We start from the raw sequence: 20,652 nt of genomic DNA on the forward strand, positions 1-20,652 counted from the left end.
CGATAGCTGCAAATTTGGGCAGTCACTAGATGACATGCCTATTCTCCTCCCCTTTTGGGTGTTACACTGCACCCAAAAGGGGAGGAGGTGTATTTCATAGTAATGTGTCGCCATTTTCTGGGTGACTGTATATGAATTGTACAGCTCCACCCGGAAGTAAGGTGGAAACACATTTATACATATATATACAGACTGCGGTCATCGGATCCTCCCGGTACCGCCAACGCTGCTTCAATCTCCCATGCGGCCGCAGGCCCGCTCCCATGCGGGAGATGAAGCAGCTGCGAAATCAAAAGTGAACAGTAGGAAAAAAAAAAAAAAAAGACATACTCACCTGTCTGCAGACTCCCGGTGCCATGCCCACTCCCAGCTCCTCTTCCGGTACTGCTGCTCAGGCTGTGTGCCGGCTCCAAGGCTCGTCCGATGGATGCAGGACCTGGCGGAGGATCACCTGATGCAGTCACCTGACGCATCAGCTGATCGCAAGTCACGCGGTGATGCTGGCTTTTTACTGCCCGACTATCAGCTGATCCTGCCGTCAGGAGACTATCAGCTGATCACCGGCAGCTCCTACAGCGATCGGACAGGAGCCAGCACGTAAGTGTGTAAGGTTTGGGGGTTTTTTTTCACTGGTGCATCAGCTGATTGTATAAAAGCCGTTTATACAATCAGCTGCTGTGTCATGTGATTCCGGCCTGTGAACCTGACACAACATCTGATCGGTATGCCTTCCAGCAAACTGATCAGATGATATTGGACGGCGCGGGAGCCTTGACCCAGGATTACTGCGGAGGGGGGTTCTTTATTTCAATAAAGATGGAGTCACTAATTGTGTTGTGTTTTATTTCTAATAAAAATATTTTTCTGTGTGTTGTGTTTTTTTTATTTTATCTTTACTAGAAATTCATGGTGGCCATGTCTAATATTGGCGTGACACCATGAATTTCGGACTTAGGGCCAGCTGATAATATAAAGCTAGCCCTAACCGCATTATTACCCAGCAAGCCACCCCGCACCAGGGCTGTTGGAAGAGTTGGATACAGCGCCAGAAGATGGCGCTTCTATGAAAGCGCCATTTTCTGGGGTGACTGCGGACTGCAATATGCAGTGGGGGTGCCCAGAAAGCTTGGGCACTCTGCACTGAATATTCCAATCCCCAGCTGCCTAGTTGTACCAGGCTGGACTCAAAAATTGGGCGAAGCGCACGTCTTTTTTTTATTTTAATTATTTCATGAAAGTCATGAAATAATTAAAAAAAAGGGCTTCGCTATATTTTTGGTTCACAACCGGGTACAAATTGGCAGCTGGGGGTTGCTGTACCTGGCTAGCATACAAAAATATGGCGAAGCCCATGTCATTTTTTTGGGGGGCAAAAAACGCCTGCATATTGTCCTGGATGGAGGATGCTGAGCCTTGTAGTTATGCAGCTGCTGTCTGCTCTACTGCATACACTATTGGATGAAGCATGCTGAGCCTTGTAGTTCTGCAGCTGTCAAAATCCGCATAGTGCGCACAGCATTTTTTTTCCCATAGGTTTTGCTGGTGAATCACTGCAGAGATGTTATGAACATTTTCTGCAGCGAAACATGCAGCAAATCCGCAGGAAATCCGCGGCAAAAACCGACAAGTGCGCACAGAGCCTTACATATATATACAGTGACTGTTACACATATATACAGACTGCAGTCATCGCACCCACATATATACACTGACTGTTACACATACAGTATACGCTGTATGGCACTGTATGGTGGCTCAGTAGTTAGCACTATACGGTGGCTCAGTAGTTGGCACTGTATGGTGGCTCTGTATGGTGGCTCTGTATGGTGGCTCTGTATGGTGGCTCAGTAGTTAGCACTGTACGGTGGCTCTGTATGGTGGCTCTGTATGGTGGCTCTGTATGGTGGCTCTGTAGTTAGCACTGTATGGTGGCTCAATAGTTGGCACTGTATGGTGGCTCTGTATGGTGGCTCAGTTAGCACTGTACGGTGGCTCTGTAGTTGGCACTGTATGGTGGCTCAGTAGTTGGCACTGTACGGTGGCTCAGTAGTTGGCACTGTATGGTGGGTCAGTAATTAGCACTGTACGGTGGCTCAGCAGTTGGCACTGTATGGTGGCTCAGTATTTGGCACTGTATGGTGGCACTGTATGGTGGCTCTGTACGGTGGCTCAGTAGTTAGCACTGTACGGTGGCTCAGTAGTTGGCACTGTATGGTGGCTCTGTATAGTGGCTCAGTAGTTAGCACTGTACGGTGGCTCAGTAGTTGGCTCTGTATGGTGGCTCAGTAGTTAGCACTGTACGGTGGCTCAGTAGTTGGCACTGTATGGTGGCTCTGTATGGTGGCTCAGTAGTTAGCACTGTACGGTGGCTCTGTATGGTGGCTCAGTAGTTAGCACTGTACGGTGGCTCAGTAGTTGTCACTGTATGGTGGCTCTGTATGGTGGCTCAGTAGTTAGCACTGTACAGTGGCTCTGTAGTTGGCACTGTATGGTGGCACTGTATGGTGGCTCAGTAGTTGGCACTGTACGGTGGCTCAGTAGTTGGCACTGTACGGTGGCTCAGTAGTTGGCACTGTACGGTGGCTCAGTAGTTGGCACTGTACGGTGGCTCAGTAGTTGGCACTGTATGGTGGCTCTGTATGGTGGCTCAGTAGTTAGCACTGTACGGTGGCTCAGTAGTACGCACTGTATGGTGGCTCTGTATGGTGGCTCAGTAGTTAGCACTGTATGGTGGCTCAGTAGTTGGCTCTGTATGGTGGCTCAGTAGTTAGCACTGTACGGTGGCTCAGTAGTTGGCACTGTATGGTGGCTCTGTATGGTGGCTCAGTAGTTAGCACTGTACGGTGGCTCTGTATGGTGGCTCTGTATGGTGGCTCTGTATGGTGGCTCTGTATGGTGGCTCAGTAGTTAGCACTGTACGGTGGCTCTGTAGTTGGCACTGTATGGTGGCTCAGCAGTTGGCACTGTATGGTGGCACTGTATGGTGGATCAGTAGTTGGCACTGTACAGTGTCTCAGTAATTGGCACTGTATGGTGGATCAGTAGATAGCACTGTACGGTGGCTCAGTAGTTGGCACTGTATGGTGGCTCTGTATGGTGGCTCTGTACGGTGGCTCAGTAGTTAGCACTGTACGGTGGCTCTGTATGGTGGCTCAGTAGTTAGCACTGTACGGTGGCTCTGTAACACACACACACACACACATGAATGTGGACGGGGATGGCGGAGGGAGGGGCTTTCATTACAGACGGTAACGGCAGGGGGCCTGGGGACAGCGGAGGGAGGGGCTTTCATTACAGATGGTAACGGCAGGGGACGGGGGCTGGTGAGAACAGAGGGAGGGAGGGAGGAAGGGGGTGTAATCGGTAACTGGGGGAGGGGAGGCGGCCAGGACTCACATCCCGGCGGTTGACAGGTGTAAAGTGGAGAAAAAAGCATGGCTTGAATCTCCACAAAAATGGCGCTTGCTTTCCTCCATCTGCTGTGATCTGGACAGTCCAGGGGGCGCTACCAGGTCACAGCATACGCCCACTGTAACGTTACACATAGGGTCGGATAGTGACCACTATTCTCTATGCACAGGGCTGCCATAAAGGAGTGTGTAACTGTCGTTACACACACAGCAAATCCAACATGGCCCCCAGTGCATACAGTAAAATTAGAATAACAGAAAAAGTAAATAAGCTACGATTTTCATTTTGTATTAAAAATACTTGATTTCAGAATCACTATTTTTAATACAAAAATAAAAAAACACGATACAGTCCCTTTAAATCCTGGTTTTTGGATATCTTCATATAACTCTTATATACTCATAATAGTTCATAATCTTGTCCATAACATTCCCCCCTTTGGAGATAGCCAAAAGTCTTTCCTTACTTTTTTCCAAGTCTATTGATCTGTCCTAAAGCCGATGGTTACCTCACTCACATACGAGATAACCCATCCCTTGTGGATGAATCTTCCTACCCAACAAACTATGCATAGGAAACCAGATCCTGACCGTATTCTTTTGACTGTCCTCATGGCTATGTTCCGCTGGCACACGTTATTCAGGAAGGGGAACGTGGCGGTAGTCCTCTAGTCAGCTCATATTTATCAGGGTTGGTTTCACTCAGTCTCATGCTCCTCAGTCCTCAGGCGGTAATGGTGGGACATCATCAAAGGTGGGATGCACAATCATCTTCTAGTACACAGGCTTGGATATCATCTTCTTGGCACAAAGTATCGGGTAGAAGTGGGAAAACAGCCATCTCCTGGTCCCAGGTCAGACATCTTTTGTAGTGGGATGCGTGAATCTTTGCCAGAAAGAAAGATTAAGAGAGAGAGAGGAAGAGAGAGAGAAAGATTGAGAAGAGAAAGAGAGAAGAAAAAAGAGAGAAAGATTGAGAAGAGAGGAAGAGAGAAAGATTGAGAAGAGAAAGAGAGAGAGAAAGAAAGAGAAGAGAGGAAGAGAGAAAGAGAGAGGAATGGAGAAGAGAGAGAAAAAGAGAGAAAGAGAAAAAGAGAAAAATCTAGATCTGGTTGGATCCGGAGGAGAAAACTCAAAAATGTATATCAGGCAAATGTTTAGTTAAACAAACAAGCTTAGTTAAAGTATCTGGGGGTACTTCTAAACAGGATTTCATAGGGTCTCAACTTAGTGGTCCCTGCTGGGGTGTGTCTGACACTGAACAATTCAAGGGGAAGACTCTCATGCCCTTGCTTTCTACACTGCCCCATCCTCCCAACCTTCCCACTATTCTGTGGCTGGTATGGGGTGTGTAGAGTCAGTTCTGTGTCTAAGGCCTGTCATATCTCTTTGGCTAAGGCAAAGAACCTGTGGAAAAAAAGCGCATAGGGTCTTACCCTGATAAACAGGGGGTATAATAAAGAGTAATCCTACTCACCGATTAGGGTTGTGAAAGGCACAACTCCTGTAACCGCATATATATGGATCAGCGGCAGCAGTACCCCAAGTGGCAGATAACAGAGAGAGATAGTGGAGAGGGGCTTTAGAAAACCGCGCCAGCCAGCCAAAGAGATATCAGAGAGAGATAGTGGAGAGGGGCTTTAGAAAACTGCGCCAGAGATCCCAGATGTAAGCTTGAATCAATGTATTTTTATTTCGGCATAGGTCTACGCGTTTCAGGAGTCTCAGCTCCCTTCCTCAGGACCAGCAAGCACAAGATACATCAAATCTCTTTGATGTATCTTGTGCTTGCTGGTCCTGAGGAAGGGAGCTGAGACTCCTGAAACGCGTAGACCTATGCCGAAATAAAAATACATTGATTCAAGCTTACATCTGGGATCTCTGGCGCGGTTTTCTAAAGCCCCTCTCCACTTTCTCTCTCTGATATCTCTTTGGCTGGCTGGCGCGGTTTTCTAAAGCCCCTCTCCACTATCTCTCTCTGATATCTCTTTGGCTGGCAGTAAAAGCAGGTCACTAGCCACTTTCTATGGTCTCCGGGAGCCCACAGCTGCACCCTATCTCAGTCCTCTTCTTCTTCTGAGACTTGCTCTTGTAGGGTCAGGACAATGTTTTCTCAAGACTTTCCATCTTTCCTTTCTTCTTCACATCGGGGTCATTTAAAAAGTACAGATTGACTGACTGTTTCTTTGGTAAGTGGTCTTGGGGCTTCTTTGGATGTTCTGTCAGTGAGGGCACTTCTTACTGCTTCCCTTTACTCCTCCAATGTAGGCCTCAACCCTGCTCACCGCGACTCTGTCTGGCAATAGCAAAGCTTCCATCAGTTCTTCTATGGCCTCCTGGCGGCGCACAGTTCCATTGGCGGTGATCAAGTCTCTTGTCTTCCATACAGAGTAGATGTTGGCTGCCATCTTGCAGGCTTCAGTGAGAGCACATACCTCTGCTTCTTTTGCAGACAGGGATACGGGTAGTGACTGCTCTATCGGCACAGCGTCTTCTGCTACCACCACCATACCCGTGTGGAACCGTCTTCTTGATGCACATCTTGATCCATCCGCAAAGGGGTTAAGTCAGGGTCCAAAGATGTATCCGTCACTGTATCGAATGCAGAGTTTCCTGCCTCAGCTATGCCAGAGTCGACTACCTCTTCCACCAAGGTGTCAGAGGTGGGACACTCGCCCCTTGGAAGAGGGAGAAGTTTAGCAGGATTAAGGACCGCACACCGGGAGATGGTGACTTTGTCAGGGAGCAGTGATGTCATATGGGCATTGATCTTCAACTGGTGCTTTAGGTAGGTGTTTCAATCTGGCTAAGTAGTATTCAAAGGGCTGCTGTCTTCTTCCATGGCAAACAGGTAGAATGACTTCTGGGCTGGAGATGACGTGATGATACTCTTCAGGTGGCTGTGAATGCAGCACATCTGTATGTGGAGTGATCTTGTAGGCTGCTGGATTCATCTCCAGACGTCTTGCCAATTGAAGGAGGGTGTCTTGGTCCTTCACTCTAATCAGGAGTTACCAGCTGTAGTTGTTTGTATATGGGCTTTCAGAGACCTGATACAAAGGACTATACCCAGGATTGTAAGAAAGAACAATGGGTGTAACTTTGGGTCAGGAGAACACTGAAATTCTAAAAACTAAGATCCCCTAAAACCCTGGGGAAAAAGAAGAGCACAAGAGTGTTTGGAAACTAGCAAGCAGCACCCCCCTTTACTACATATACACAACTAGAAATAGCAGTGGAGCGTATCTACTCTACCTCTCCTGTGCTGACCCTGTAACTGGGGGCCCTGCACTCTCCCTCATCCTGACGGTAGACCTGATGGTGGTAAGGGCCGAGCCTCCAGCGTATCCCTATCTCCTGTCAGACCCTGCAAACTAAGACACAAAGGATTACTGGGTGCTGCCAACAAAAACCCTAATATATGCCAACTCCTGATGATCAACGTCCCCTTAGGACCACATGATCCTCCACCCTCTATATCAGGGAACTCTTGTGCAATATACCAGGCAGGATAACATACAAGTGAGAATATCTCAAAACTAGGCTAAGCAGCAACTGCCACAGGCAGAAAAATATTCACTGTCCACCAGGACTAATAGTGAGCAGTCTATATGGTCTAATAAATTGTATACTAGGTACAGCAAAAACAAATATGCAAAAGTGAAGGGAAAAGGTTTCCACAGGACTATCAGCAATGTCCTTTGTTAAGGTTCATTAGTGGGAACACAATGGGGCACAACTGTATATATGACCAAAAACGTAGTGTGTATTTCAGGTCCCCAAGTCTCTCCTTTGCAGCCTCTGCTGCATCAGCACTAAACAGAGCAGTGACTTTGGGTCCTAAGATGGCTGCTGAAAAAGGGAACTGGGTCTCGGCCAGACTAAAAATGGCGTCAAAAGAGGAACTATGTAGTGTCTGAGTTAAAGCGGCTGCTAAAGATAATTACCGATAAGAAACAACCACTAAAAGAGGAAGTAGGTGTTGGCCAAAAATGGCGTCTGAAGAGGCCTGGGAGGGACATCCCCACGTTGGGAAGGGGGGAGGGACGTGGGTTGTGCATCTACATTCAGGAGGTATTCAATCTGTCACTGGGAATATGGATTATATAGGGACCCCTGGGCTGACCCTGTAACTAGGGACCCTGTACTCGCCCTCATCTTGACAGTAGACCTGAAGGTGGTCATTAGGTGTCTAGACTGGGACAGCCCAACCCCCCTTTTCGAAATGCAAGTACACGCATGAGGTCCGCAAGGTGAGATTAAACAGATTTTCTCACCTGCCTGTGGAGTGCGCATCTCCCCTCTCGTGTAGTTGCCTTTCGAATCAAAGTGTCAGCATGGCCGTCCTTCATCTAGACTCTCCGTCTTAAGGTTCGTTTGGTGCCACTGTCAAGGCGGTCCATTAATTTACTGTTATGCAATCTAATTGTGCATCTACCTTAAATCTGTCTGCATCCAAATTAGAGTCATTTGGTAATAGCATGCATACTATTGTTCCATTCAGACCAGAGACATGACACGGATCTGCATAGAATAAAATGACTGTTTAATACGGAAGTGGAAAATACATTTAAAGGGAATTATTGGCTAGCAGCCGCAGCCAATAATTCGTAACACGTCTCCTATTGGATAAAGTAGAACAGCTTATTCTGTGATATACAATATACTGTAATGTGCTTTCTTCCTCATTTATATTAAGCAATGTCAGCATGATTCACTTGTCACATGAATGTCCAGACTGTCTGAGTCTTATGTCTGAATGCAGAACTAGGTGTGGTACACTTCAAACACCATCTTAAATCCTGGTTTTTGGATATCTTCATATAACTCTTATATACTCATAATAGTTCATAATCTTGTCCATACCAAGACGAATTCTCACAGTGTGCCCACTGCCCGCTGTCAGGATTCTCTGGTGCCGATGATCAGAGTGGGAGGTCATGAAACTGCAAGTATGTGATTTACATATATGTGGTCACGTGCTGAATAGACATGCATGGCCTCGCTCAAAATAAATTGAGTGAGGCGGAAAACGTCAAATCAGAATGTGGCCAGAAATATAAAAATCTCATACTTGCGCTCACATGACTGTCCATTCTTGCCACTGGCACCGGAGAATCACAAAAGTGTCCAGAGCATGCATTGTGAGAATTCAGAAGCTTGACGTCACCTAGAGTCATTGCAGAATTTCATCTCAAAATTAGACAAGCCCTTTACTTATACAATTAAGCAGTGTATCCATATTCTAAAGGCTGCTTTACACGGTACGACCGATTGTGCAATTTCACAATCGATCGTACCCGCCCCCGTCCTTTTTGCGTCACGGGCAAATCGCTGCCCATGTCGCACAAAGTCGGTAACCCCCGTCACACGTACTTACCTCTCGTGCGACCACGCTGTGGGCGGCGAACGTCCACTTCCTGGAGTGGGAGGGACGTTCAGCGTCACAGCGACGTCACACGGCCGCTGGCCAATGGAAGCGGAGGGGCGGAGATGAGCGGGACGTAAACATCCCGCCCACCTCCTTCCTTCACATAGCCGGCGGTGGCCGCGTGACGCAGGTGAGCTGCTGTTCATCGTTCCCGTGGTGTCACACGGAGCGGCGTGTGCTTCCACGGAAACAATGAACAACTAAATTAAACGATATTATGGAACCTAGCGACCAGTACACGACTCACGATTTGTGAGCGATACTGCGTCGCTAGGAGGTGTCACACAGGCCGGCATCGCCAGTGATGCCGGATGTGCGTCACAAAAACCGTGACCCCGACGATCTATCGCACGATAGATTGTCTGGTGTAAAGCAGCCTAAAGCCTGCTTTACACGTTGCAATTAGTTGTACAATCGCATTTGCGATGTGACACGCCCAGGTTGCATACGGGATCTTATGAGATTGCACGTAGGTCGTTCATTTGCTGTCACACGTGCGTTAGTAGTCTATGTTAAATTGATCAATTTTGTGTGCGATCCTTTAGATCATGTGTTCTGTGACGTATGCATTGGGCACCCTTTTTTTTTATTTATTGACTTGCCAAGCGTGTGTAATGTGTAGGGATGCGTTTTTACTATGTCATCTGCCATTCAGCTCTGCTACATGGCCGCTAACAGCAGACACAGACAGCCATGTAGCAGAGCTGAATGGCAGATGACAGCAGACACAGAAAGAGCCGCACTGTCAGAATGAACTCGGGGGAACCTCACCCGACTTCATTGTCATGCTGCGGCTCTGTCTGTGTCGCGTCCTGATTAGCGGTCACCAGTGAAGACTCACCGGTGACCGCTAAACTCCTGAGTTCAGCAGCCCTCTCTCATATACTCACCGATCCCCGATCCCCGGCGCTGCACGGCATTCACACTGCTCCGGCGGCTTTTACTGTTTTGAAAAAGCCGGCCGCCCATTAAACAATCTCGTATTCCCTGCTTTCCCCGCCCACCGGCGCCTATGATTGGTTACAGTGAGACACGCCCCCACGCTGAGTGACAGGTGTCACACTGCACCCAATCACAGCAGCCGGTGGGCGTGTCTATACTGTGTAGTGAAATAAATAATTAAAAAAAACGGCGTGCGGTCCCCCCCAATTTTAAAACCAGCCAATTAAAGCCATACGGCTGAAGGCTGGTATTCTCAGGATGGGGAGCTCCACGTTATGGGGAGCCCCCCAGCCTAACAATATCAACCAACAGCCGCCCAGAATTGCCGCATACATTAGATGCGACAGTTCTGGAACTGTACCCGGCTCTTCCCGATTTGCCCTCGTACGTTGGCAAATCGGGGTAATAAGGAATTATTGGCAGCCCATAGCTGCCAATAAGTCCTAGATTAATCATGTCAGGCGTCTATGAGACACCTTCCTTGATTAATCTGTAAATTACAGTAAATAAACACACACACCCGAAAAAATCCTTTATTAGAAATAAAAAACACAAACATATACCCTGGTTAACCACTTTAATCAGCCCAAAAAAGCCCTCCATGTCCGGCGTAATCCAGGATGCTCCAGCGTCGCTTCCAGCGCAGCTGCATGGAGGTGACCGGAGCAGCAGAAGACACATCCGCTCCTGTCACCTCCACGCAGCTAATGAAGACAGCCGCGCGATCGGCTGAGCTGTCACTGAGGTTACCCGCTGTCACTGGATCCAGCGGTGGATGCAGCGGTGGCCGCGGGTAACCTCAGTGACTGCTCAGCTGATCGCGCTACTCACCGCCGCTCCTCTCACCTCCACGCAGCAACTGAGGTGAGTAGCGCGATCAGCTGAGCAGTCACTGAGGTTACCCGCGGCCACCGCTGGATCCAGTGACAGCGGGTAACCTCAGTGACAGCTCAGCTGATCGCGCTATTGCCTTCATTAGCTGCGTGGAGGTGACAGGAGCGGCGGTGTATTCTGCAGCTCCGGTCACCTCCATGCAGCTGCGCTGGAAGCGACGCTGGAGCATCCTGGATTACGCCGGACATGGAGGGCTTTTTTGGGCTGATTAAAGTGGTTAACCAGGGTATATGTTTGTGTTTTTTATTTCTAATAAAGGATTTTTTGGGGTGTGTGTGTTTATTTACTGTAATTTACAGATTAATCATAGAAGGTGTCTCATAGACGCCTGACATGATTAATCTAGGACTTATTGGCAGCTATGGGCTGCCAATAACTCCTTATTACCCCGATTTGCCAACGCACCAGGGCAAATCGGGAAGAATCGGGTACAGTCCCAGAACTGTCGCATCTAATGTATGCGGCAATTCTGGGCGGCTGCTGGCTGATATTGTTAGGCTGGGGGGCTCCCCATAACGTGGAGCTCCCCATCCTGAGAATACCAGCCTTCAGCCGTATGGCTTTATCTGGCTGGTTTTAAAATTGGGGGGGACCGCACGCCGTTTTATTTAATTATTTAATTATTTATTTCACTACACAGTATAGACACGCCCACCGGCTGCTGTGATTGGGTGCAGTGTAACACCTGTGACTCAGCGTGGGGGCGTGTCTCACTGTAACCAATCATAGGCGCCGGTGGGCGGGGATAGCAGGGAATACGAGATTGTTTAATGGGCGGCCGGCTTTTTCAAAACAGTAAAAGCCGCCGGAGCAGTGTGAATGCCGTGCAGCGCCGGGGATCGGGGAGTATATGAGAGAGGGGGATAGACTGACATGGACAGAGAGTGAGGGACAGAGATAGTGACCGACTGACAGAGATTAGTGAATGACAGACATTGTGAGGCGCTTCAGAACGCAGCTTTTCAGCTGCGCTCTGAAGCGGACCTTTTTTAAGCTGCGGTGCAGAGCGCACACCTGCGCACATAGCATCAGACACCAAAATCGTATGAGGGATGTCACACATTACAATTGACTAGGTTCGTGCAACAAAACGCTCAATTCTAGACAAAGATACGATGTGTTTGCGATCAACGGTTTTGCGTTCAATCCTGATCGCACGTAGATGTCACACGCAGATACCTCACAAACGATGCCGGATGTGCGTCACTTACAACTTGACCCCAACAACGGATTGTGAGATATATTGAAGCGTGTAAAGCGGGCTTTAAGTTAAGGGGTTGTCCAATCTTACAATTTATGAATTGTTACTTGTGTACAGGATCAGAGCTAATAACAGCACCAGAAACAGCAGAGGTACAGAAATATATAATTGTAACACCCAACGGTACAGAAACAGCATCCCAACCACCAGCAGTTAAGAAATTCATCATCAGAACCACCAGCAGCACAGAAATACATCCATAGAACCCCATCAGTTCATAAATACAGCATCAAAACCCTCATCAGTACAGAAATACATAATCAGAACCACAAGCAGTACATGGTACATCAATTGTATTGTCAGGTCAGATCCATACACATTTGTATTGCATGAACTGACAGCTTCCAGTACATCCAGGGCTGGCTCCAGGTTTTTGTGGGCCCCGGACAAAAGAGTCTCAGTCGGCCCCATACACACATAGAAACGCACATATACATATTTAAAAATAAATTCACAAGAATACATCTAAATAGAAAAATCTATACACAGTCATATACACTGACATACATAGATACACATCATACATGCACACACAGACACATTAGAAATATTAATAAGGGGAAGCCGGCAGTAGCCTCACTCACCTCCCCAGCTTGTCTCCCATCCATCTCCTCCTGGGCATGTGGTTGTGCCACGCTTATTGGTGGCCATGGCTAACAGACATGGCCGCACACAGAGCACACTGACTCTGCTATATACATCACAGGAGAGACTGGAGACATACAGCAATGGAGGCACGTACAACACCAGAGGGGGGCATACAGCTCTGAACTGGCAAACATCACTGGGGTGGGGGGACATATAGCTGTTGGGGTGTACAGCAATGGCGTGGGGGAGATACAGCTCTGGGGGGTATACAACTGTGGGGTGGTATATCGCACTGGGGTGGGGGGACATACAGCTCTGGGGGTATAGCGCACTGGAGTGGAGAGTAAGACACTTCTGGGTGGTATACAGTACTTGAGTCGGTGGACAGACAGTTCTGGGGGTATACAGCACTGGTGTCAGGGAACAGACAGTTCTGGGAGCATACAGCACTTCGGTGGGGGGACAGACAGTTCAGGCGGTATACAGCACTTGGGTGGGGGGACAGACAGTTCTCGCGATATACAGCACTGGGGTAGAGACAGACAGTTCTGGGGGTATACAGCTCTGGGGTGGGGGGGACAGACAGTTCTGGGGGTATACAGCACTGGGGTGGGGGGACAGATAGTACTGGGGGTATACAGCACTGGGGAGGGGGGACAGACAGTACTGGGGCTATACAGCACTTGGGTGGGGGTATACAACACTGAGGTGGTGGGGACAAACAGTTATGGGGTATACAGCTCTGGGGTGGTGGGGACAAACAGTTATGGGGGTATACAGCTCTGGGGTGGTTGGGACAAACAGTTCTGGGGTATACAGCTCTGGGGTGGTGGGGACAAACAGCTCTGAGGGTATACAGCTCTGGGGTGGTGAGGACAAACAGTTTTTGGAGTATACAGCTCTGGGGTACGTGGGACAGATAGTACTAGCGGTATACAGCACTGGGGTGCGTGGGACAGATAGTACTGGGGGTATATAGCACTGGGGTGCATGGGACAGATAGTACTGAGAGTATACAGCACTGGGGTGCGTGGGACAAATAGTACTGTGAGTATACAGCTCTGGGATGCGTGGGACAAATAGTACTGGGGGTATACAGCACTGGGGTGGGGGGACAGACAGTTTTGGGGGTATACAACACTAGGGTGGGGGGACAGATAGTTCTGGCGGTATACAGCACTGGGGTGGAGGGGACAGACAGTACTGGGGGTATACAGCACTGGGGTTGAGGGGACAGACAGTACTGGGAGTATACAGCACTAGGGTGAGGGTATACAGCACTGGGGTGGTAGGGACAAACAGTTCTGGGGGTATACAGCTCTGGGGTGGTGAGGACAAACAGTTCTGGGAGTATACAGCTCTGGGGTATGTGGGACAGATAGTACTGGCGGTATACAGCTCTGGGGTGCGTGGGACAGATAGTACTGGAGGTATACAGCACTGGGGTGCATGGGACAGATAGTATTGGGGGTATACAGTTCTGGGGTGTGTGGGACAGATAGTATTGGGGTATACAGCACTGGAGTGCGTGGGACAGATAGTACTGGGGGTATACAGCACTGAGGTACGTGGGACAGATAGTACTGGGGGTATACAGCACTGAGATACGTGGGACAGATAGTACTGGGGGTATACAGCTCTGGGGTGCATGGGGCAAGTATTACTGGGGGTATACAGCTCTAGGGTGCATGGGACAGATAGTATTGGGGGTATACAGCACTGGAGTGCGTGGGACAGATAGTACTGGGGGTATACAGCACTGGGGTGCATGGGACAGATAGTACTGGGGGTATACAGCTCTGGGGTGCGTGGGGAAAATAGTACTGGGGGTATACAGCTCTGGGGTGCATGGGGCAAATAGTACTGGGGGTATACAGCTCTGGGGTGTGTGGGACAAAAAGTACTGGGGGTATACAGCTCTGGGGTGCGTGGGACAGATAGTACTGGGGGTATACAGCACTGGGGTGCTTGGGACAGATAGTATTGGGGGTATACAGCTCTGGGGTGTGTGGGACAGATAGTATTGGGGGTATACAGCACTGGAGTGCGTGGGACAGATAGTACTGGGGGTATACAGCACTGAGATACGTGGGACAGATAGTACTGGGGGTATACAGCTCTGGGGTGCGTGGAACAGATAGTACTGGGGGTATACAACACTGGGGAGCATGGGACAGATAGTACTGGGGGTATACAGCACTGGGGTGCGTGGGACAGATAGTATTGGGGGTATACAGCACTGGGGTGCATGGGACAGATAGTACTGGGGGTATACAGCACTGAGGTACGTGGGACAGATAGTACTGGGGGTATACAGCTCTGGGGTGCGTGTGGCAAATAGTACTGGGGGTATACAGATCTGGGGTGTGTGGGGCAAATAGCACTGGGGGTATACAGCTCTGGGGTGCGTGGGGCAAATAGTACTGGGGGTATACAGCTCTGGGGTGCGTGCGGCAAATAGTACTGGGGGTATACAGCTCTGGGGTGGGTGGGGGAAATAGCACTCGCGGTATACAGCTCTGGGGTGCGTGGGGCAAATAGTACTGGGGGTATACAGCTCTGGGGTGCGTGGAGCAAATAGTACTGGGGGTATACAGCTCTGGGGTGGGGGGGGGGCAAATTGCACTGGGGGTATACAGCTCAGGGGTGCATGGGGCAAATAGTTCTGGGGGTATACACCACTGGGGTGCGTGGGACAGATAGTACTGGGAGTATACAGCACTGGGGTGGGAAGGATGACATACAGCTTGGCGTTATGTAGATGCTTCGGCTCCTCTGTGGGTGGAGCCTAGAATGTATGGGCTCCTTCCATGTTAGTGGGCGCGACCAGCTTCATTACAAATTAAGCCATACTTGGAAGGAGCCCGTACATTCTAGCATCTACCTTCATCTGTTGGACGGGGAGCACAGTGCACAATGCGTGTTAGCTACGCCCACAGACAAACTTAGACTCTGCACGCAGCAGTGAAAGCTCCGTGCAAGTGAGGAGTTAACAGCCAGCAAACCAGGAAAGTGCGGGCTGCCGGCAGGAGCTCTGCGGTCCCCGGAACTCGGCCCGGGGGCCGCAGCATACATCACCACCCTTGCTGACAGCCAAGCACTGACGCTGGCCCTGGTCACCGGGGAGCCTCAATGCTGCATCAGTCGGCATCACAGCGCCCCCCCCTGACACTGCGCCCGGGGCAGATGCCCCTCCAACCCCCCCTAGATACGCCTCTGCCGCACCACACCCACCAGACACACCAGTGGACAGCCTGAAGGGACTAGGGTTGGCCATTTGGGGGGTTGGTTGAAGGGGAGGTCAGGAGTGTCAAGAGACAGTCAGTGTAGTGTTGGAGGTGAAAGTGAGAGGAGGTCAGGAGCTGGGCTCCTTGGTTACTAGGTGGTAGACGTTGGTCTGGGTCTGGTAGGAGCTGGACCCCGGTCGCAGGGGATCGTGACAATGGTCACCGACTGTCGAGGAGGACAGCTGGCGGCCTTGTGCCATCACCGGGCAGGGGCCAGGGCACGACGGGGTACGTGGACCCTAGGTCGGGAAGTAGCTTCAGGCGTCCTGGTAATTCACCCGACGAGGACAGAGCCTTCAAGATCCATTCTCCACCTGCTCCAAAATTGGGGTACTAGCACAACAAGGGGGATAGGACTTTCCCACTGCATAGTCCAGAAAATCCCAGAAAATCCCAAGTGTGAACCCTGAGAGCAAGCTCACTCCATTAGACAATACGGGTGAGTGGGACCCACTTAGTTTTACGCTAAAAGGGACCAACTACAGAAGATAGGTGCCAAGGTCAAGGTCACAGGCTAACAAGCAACACCAACACCAGTGGCATCAAGAACTTTGGTTTACCACGGTTGTTAGCGTCAGCGTTATTGGACTGAGTGAGTACGCAATTAACCCTTACCGGCCCGACGGCACCTCCCCGACACCATCACCCAGTCTCGGGGCATCCCCCCTACCCGTGGAGTGGTTAAACACCTGGCTGCCCACACCATCGCCACCGGGTACTCCCAGCCGCAGCGGTGGTACTTCACCCTTACCACATACCATGGGTGGCGTCATGAACTGTCCATACCATCCCCTGTACATAGCCCTCTTTAATTTGAGTGGCCGCATGACCCCCGGGTCCGGACGCCCTTTGAGCCACCGTGGATCCGGATCCAAGCAGCTCGACTGCTGACGCGGGGGCGGCACACCTGGCAATGGTCCCCTTTCCCTCTGCTGCTTGAGCCTGGCACTGCAGCCCACACCCCTCTGCTACTGCGACATACCACTGGTCCAGGGCTGTATCTACAGAGTAGCTGCTGGCCAGAAGAGTGTTCTTGAAGCTAGAGTGGCTGAATCAACAATCATCAAAAATGAAAAACTGTCTTTTGTTAGGACCGGTCTCGCAACCTACCAATTAATGGAGGGGGTGATTGCTTAGTATTAAAATTGCACAGGCCAGCACTCTATCATTGCACTCCACCGGGACAGACACCCTACCCAGCACAGCACTCTATCATTGCACTCTACCGGGACAGACACCCTAGCCATAACTCAGAGGCGTATCTAAGGGGGGGAGCTGGCTGGGCATCTGCCCCGGGAGTGGCTGTCAGGGGAGCGCTGACAGGCTGCCTGATGCAGCGGCTCTGAGAGCCTTCCCCGCGGCTGTGTTTTCCGCCCTCTGTAGTGGGAGCTGCTATTCTCTGAGTCCGAGTCAGATCGTGTGAGTTCTGTAGTTCAGATCCCACAGCCTCCGGAGAGGCAGACTGGAGGAAGGACCTGCCGAGGTCCCGTCACCAAGGTAACCAGTAACCTCCGGATCCATGGGTCCCCTGGACATGGGGCCTCTGAGAGACTGCCGGGTAAGGAACTTTTTACCCGGCCCGCAAGGGCAATACCCGGGCCTTGACCTGTTCCTGGACTGGGGAAAAGGGGTGCTGACCTAGTTCTTAGAGGCAGCATCAAGGCTAGGTTTGCTTGGGTGGGCAACTGGAAGGACCCGGTCCCGTTCCCATTAATAAAACTGTTTTATTATGCAACGTTTAAAAATGTGCCTCCCGCAAGGGATGATTTCAAAACATGCTTGAATTGTAAAAAGTTTAGTATACTTGTATTTCTGTTTTCCCGTTTTATCTTTACAGCAAACAAAAATAAACCGGTGGTGGTCGGGCAGCCCGCGGACGGTCTGCATTAAACCAAGGGGGAATGTGACGCCCTGGACTAGCCAGGTAGTCACAGGTAGACCCCCTGCACAAACACCAGCCCCTAAAAAGGTGTAACCAGCCAACCTAAAAACCCTGAGTCACCCCTCTCAGGTCTTGACGTTCACACCCGGGGGCGTAGTCAGGCGGTTGGCCATGCCCTCCGAGGAGTTCGGATAGCCTGAGGCGGGAAAAACACAAACAGATTAGTTTTGGAGGTGAAAGAGAGAAGATCAGTTTTGGAGGTGAAGGAGAGTACTAGCAGTGTGTCAACGTCTGTCAGGGATCTGGGTAGGAGCCCAGATACCCTGTGACCAGGAGGCAGACGGTAGTTGCCGCCTGCAGGAGCCGGGAAGATGGCTGGTGGAACTGTAAGGGACTGGGACAGGGTAGAGGCCCGCCGGTACCGAACCGGGGAACCAACTGGAAAACGGAGCACCAGGAAGGGTACTCAGACCCAGAACGAGGTCCAAAAGCCACTGAAATTATATGAAAAAGGGAGTGTTGCATAACAAACTATATATAACCCTTAAAATTATGTACTTTATTAATACTCATTAAAATCCACAACCCTTGTGCAAAATATTTCAAAGGGAAAAATAAAGGGAGGAAGGTAAGATGCTCACCCTTTACAGTAGCCCTCCCTCCTGTCCACTACCTACCGCGGGGGTCGGCACCCTGATACCTGCGAAAATGGCGCCCCCACTCGGCGGTGGCTGTCCCTGTAAAGACCCTCAATGAACCCTCAACAAGATGATGAAAAATAGATAGGGTTAAGAGTTATACACAGGGTACAATCATTCACAGTGGACAGGTAAAATAGAACAGCTGCACATGAACCTCAGGTTTGGACCAACCTCAAATATCACTGGTGATTCTAGGGGTAATGATACAGACCGATAGACAAATCCAATGTACTGGATATATGGTACCACTGGTGATTCTAGGGGTAAAAATACAGACCAAAAGATAAATCCAATACAATGGATATATGGTCCTATATAGCCCCAAACACCCTTGAATACCAAGAACAAATGCATACACTTGATATCCAAAACCACTCCTTGGTACGCCTGTTAAGTGAAAGACAGAAAATGGTGCATAGTGCAAAAAAATGTGCAGAATTATGAGCAAAAACCTGGCCTCAGATGCCAACCGTAATAAACAGCCAGTCTGCCCATATATAGAATGAATGTCAAAGCATACCAAGTGTGATATCATAAATCAACCAGTTTTAGTCATTCAAGTAAGTCAAAAATCAAACACTTATCGTGTGGGGAGGGTTCATGTGTCCCAGAATAGCCCCAGTCTCGCCTCAACGCGTTTCTCCAGACATGGATCATCAGGAGGCTTGATGTAAGGCTTGCCAATTGGTTTCAGGACAGCATGATGTCAGGATAAGGGGGGAGATCCGATGCACTTAGATCTCCTCTTAAACCATGCCGGCAATGAGCCACCCCCACCTCCAGCCAATCAGCCCACCCCCCCCCGCCCACACACAGACACACCCCTATCCACGATAAGCCATACCCTCAAAAATATTGCTCATCAGATCTTGTGATCTTTTCTATAATATGTACAGGTACAGGAGAAATGTCCGCATTATTAGGTTACCTCATGTACCCCGTTCACATAGTCCGTGCTCCTGGATCATGTGTGATAGTTATGTGTCTCCAGGGACGCCCCTCTGATGCGCTCCACGGTGTAACGCAGCTTGCGTTCCACGATCGGTTCACAGGGCGGAACCGGAAGTGACGTCACGGAGCGACACCCGGAAGTGACGTCACGGAACGATAACCGGAAGTGACGTCACACGGGTGCCCGAGGCCGATTGGATGGACGGGGATCAGCGTAAAGGATGCCCTGTGATGGAGGACATCCCTCAGCCACTCCCTCACAGTGACATCACCGGTAAATTATCGGAGAGAGGGGGGGGCCGGAGTATGGATATATTAACCCCCGAAATCAACGAGCATCCACATCACCTTAATACCCACGTCATACATGACACTACACAAATTTCGGGGTCGCCCTGCATGATCTATAAAAGTTCTCTCATAGATGCACACTTGGGTTATGATGATGACAGCCCAAGTTTCTCGTTAATGGCCATACAGTATATAAATAAGACCATTAACCACCAACATGCTGATTGGCTAAACCGGGAGAGTAACAATAAGAGGGAAAAAGGGGGAGAGGAGCAGGCAAAAACAGGGGGGAGGGAAGGGGAAGATGGGGTGCGCACATGAGGCGGGAGGGAAGGTGGGGGGCTGAGAGGCAAAAGGATGCAGAGCCCATCCCAGCATCAATCTGTATCTTACCACATACATAACGGTGTATGTTATATCGAAATTACCTCCCTATAGCGGGATTCCAGCCAGCAAACCCCAGGGAACCATAGAACCAACCCCAGGGATCAGAGAAAACAGGCATATGATATCTGCTCGTTTAAACCCCCAGGTTGTACAGACTCCATTCTAAAGATCCACTCACATTCTTTTCTTAATAGGGTCTTATCATAATCACCACCTCTGGGATTCTTCTTCACCACCTCCAGTACCTGAAATCTTACTTCATGAATGTTACCCCTATGATGAGAGTTCATATGCCTCCCTAGGGAGGTGTCCCGTTGATTACGTACATCACCGAGATGTTCTCCAACCCTCCTTCGCAGCTCTCTCCTCGTCTTACCCACATAGTCCATGGGGCATGTACAGGTGGCCACATACACCACTCCCATCGTTTTGCAGTTGGCAAAGGACCTTAGGAAGAATTCCTTCCCGTTCTTTGAGCTCCTGGTGGACTTAGCAGGTCTCATTACATTGCAGTAGGAACAGTCACCACACCTAAAGAAACCACAGATGCCTCTATCTAGCCATGTACCGGGGGGTTTTGGTCTGGTGTAACAACTATGGACCAGTCTGTCCCGGAGGGACCTCCCT

The sequence above is a fragment of the Anomaloglossus baeobatrachus genome, chromosome 9 (assembly GCF_048569485.1).
Source record: "Anomaloglossus baeobatrachus isolate aAnoBae1 chromosome 9, aAnoBae1.hap1, whole genome shotgun sequence".
Lineage (NCBI taxonomy): Eukaryota > Metazoa > Chordata > Amphibia > Anura > Aromobatidae > Anomaloglossus > Anomaloglossus baeobatrachus.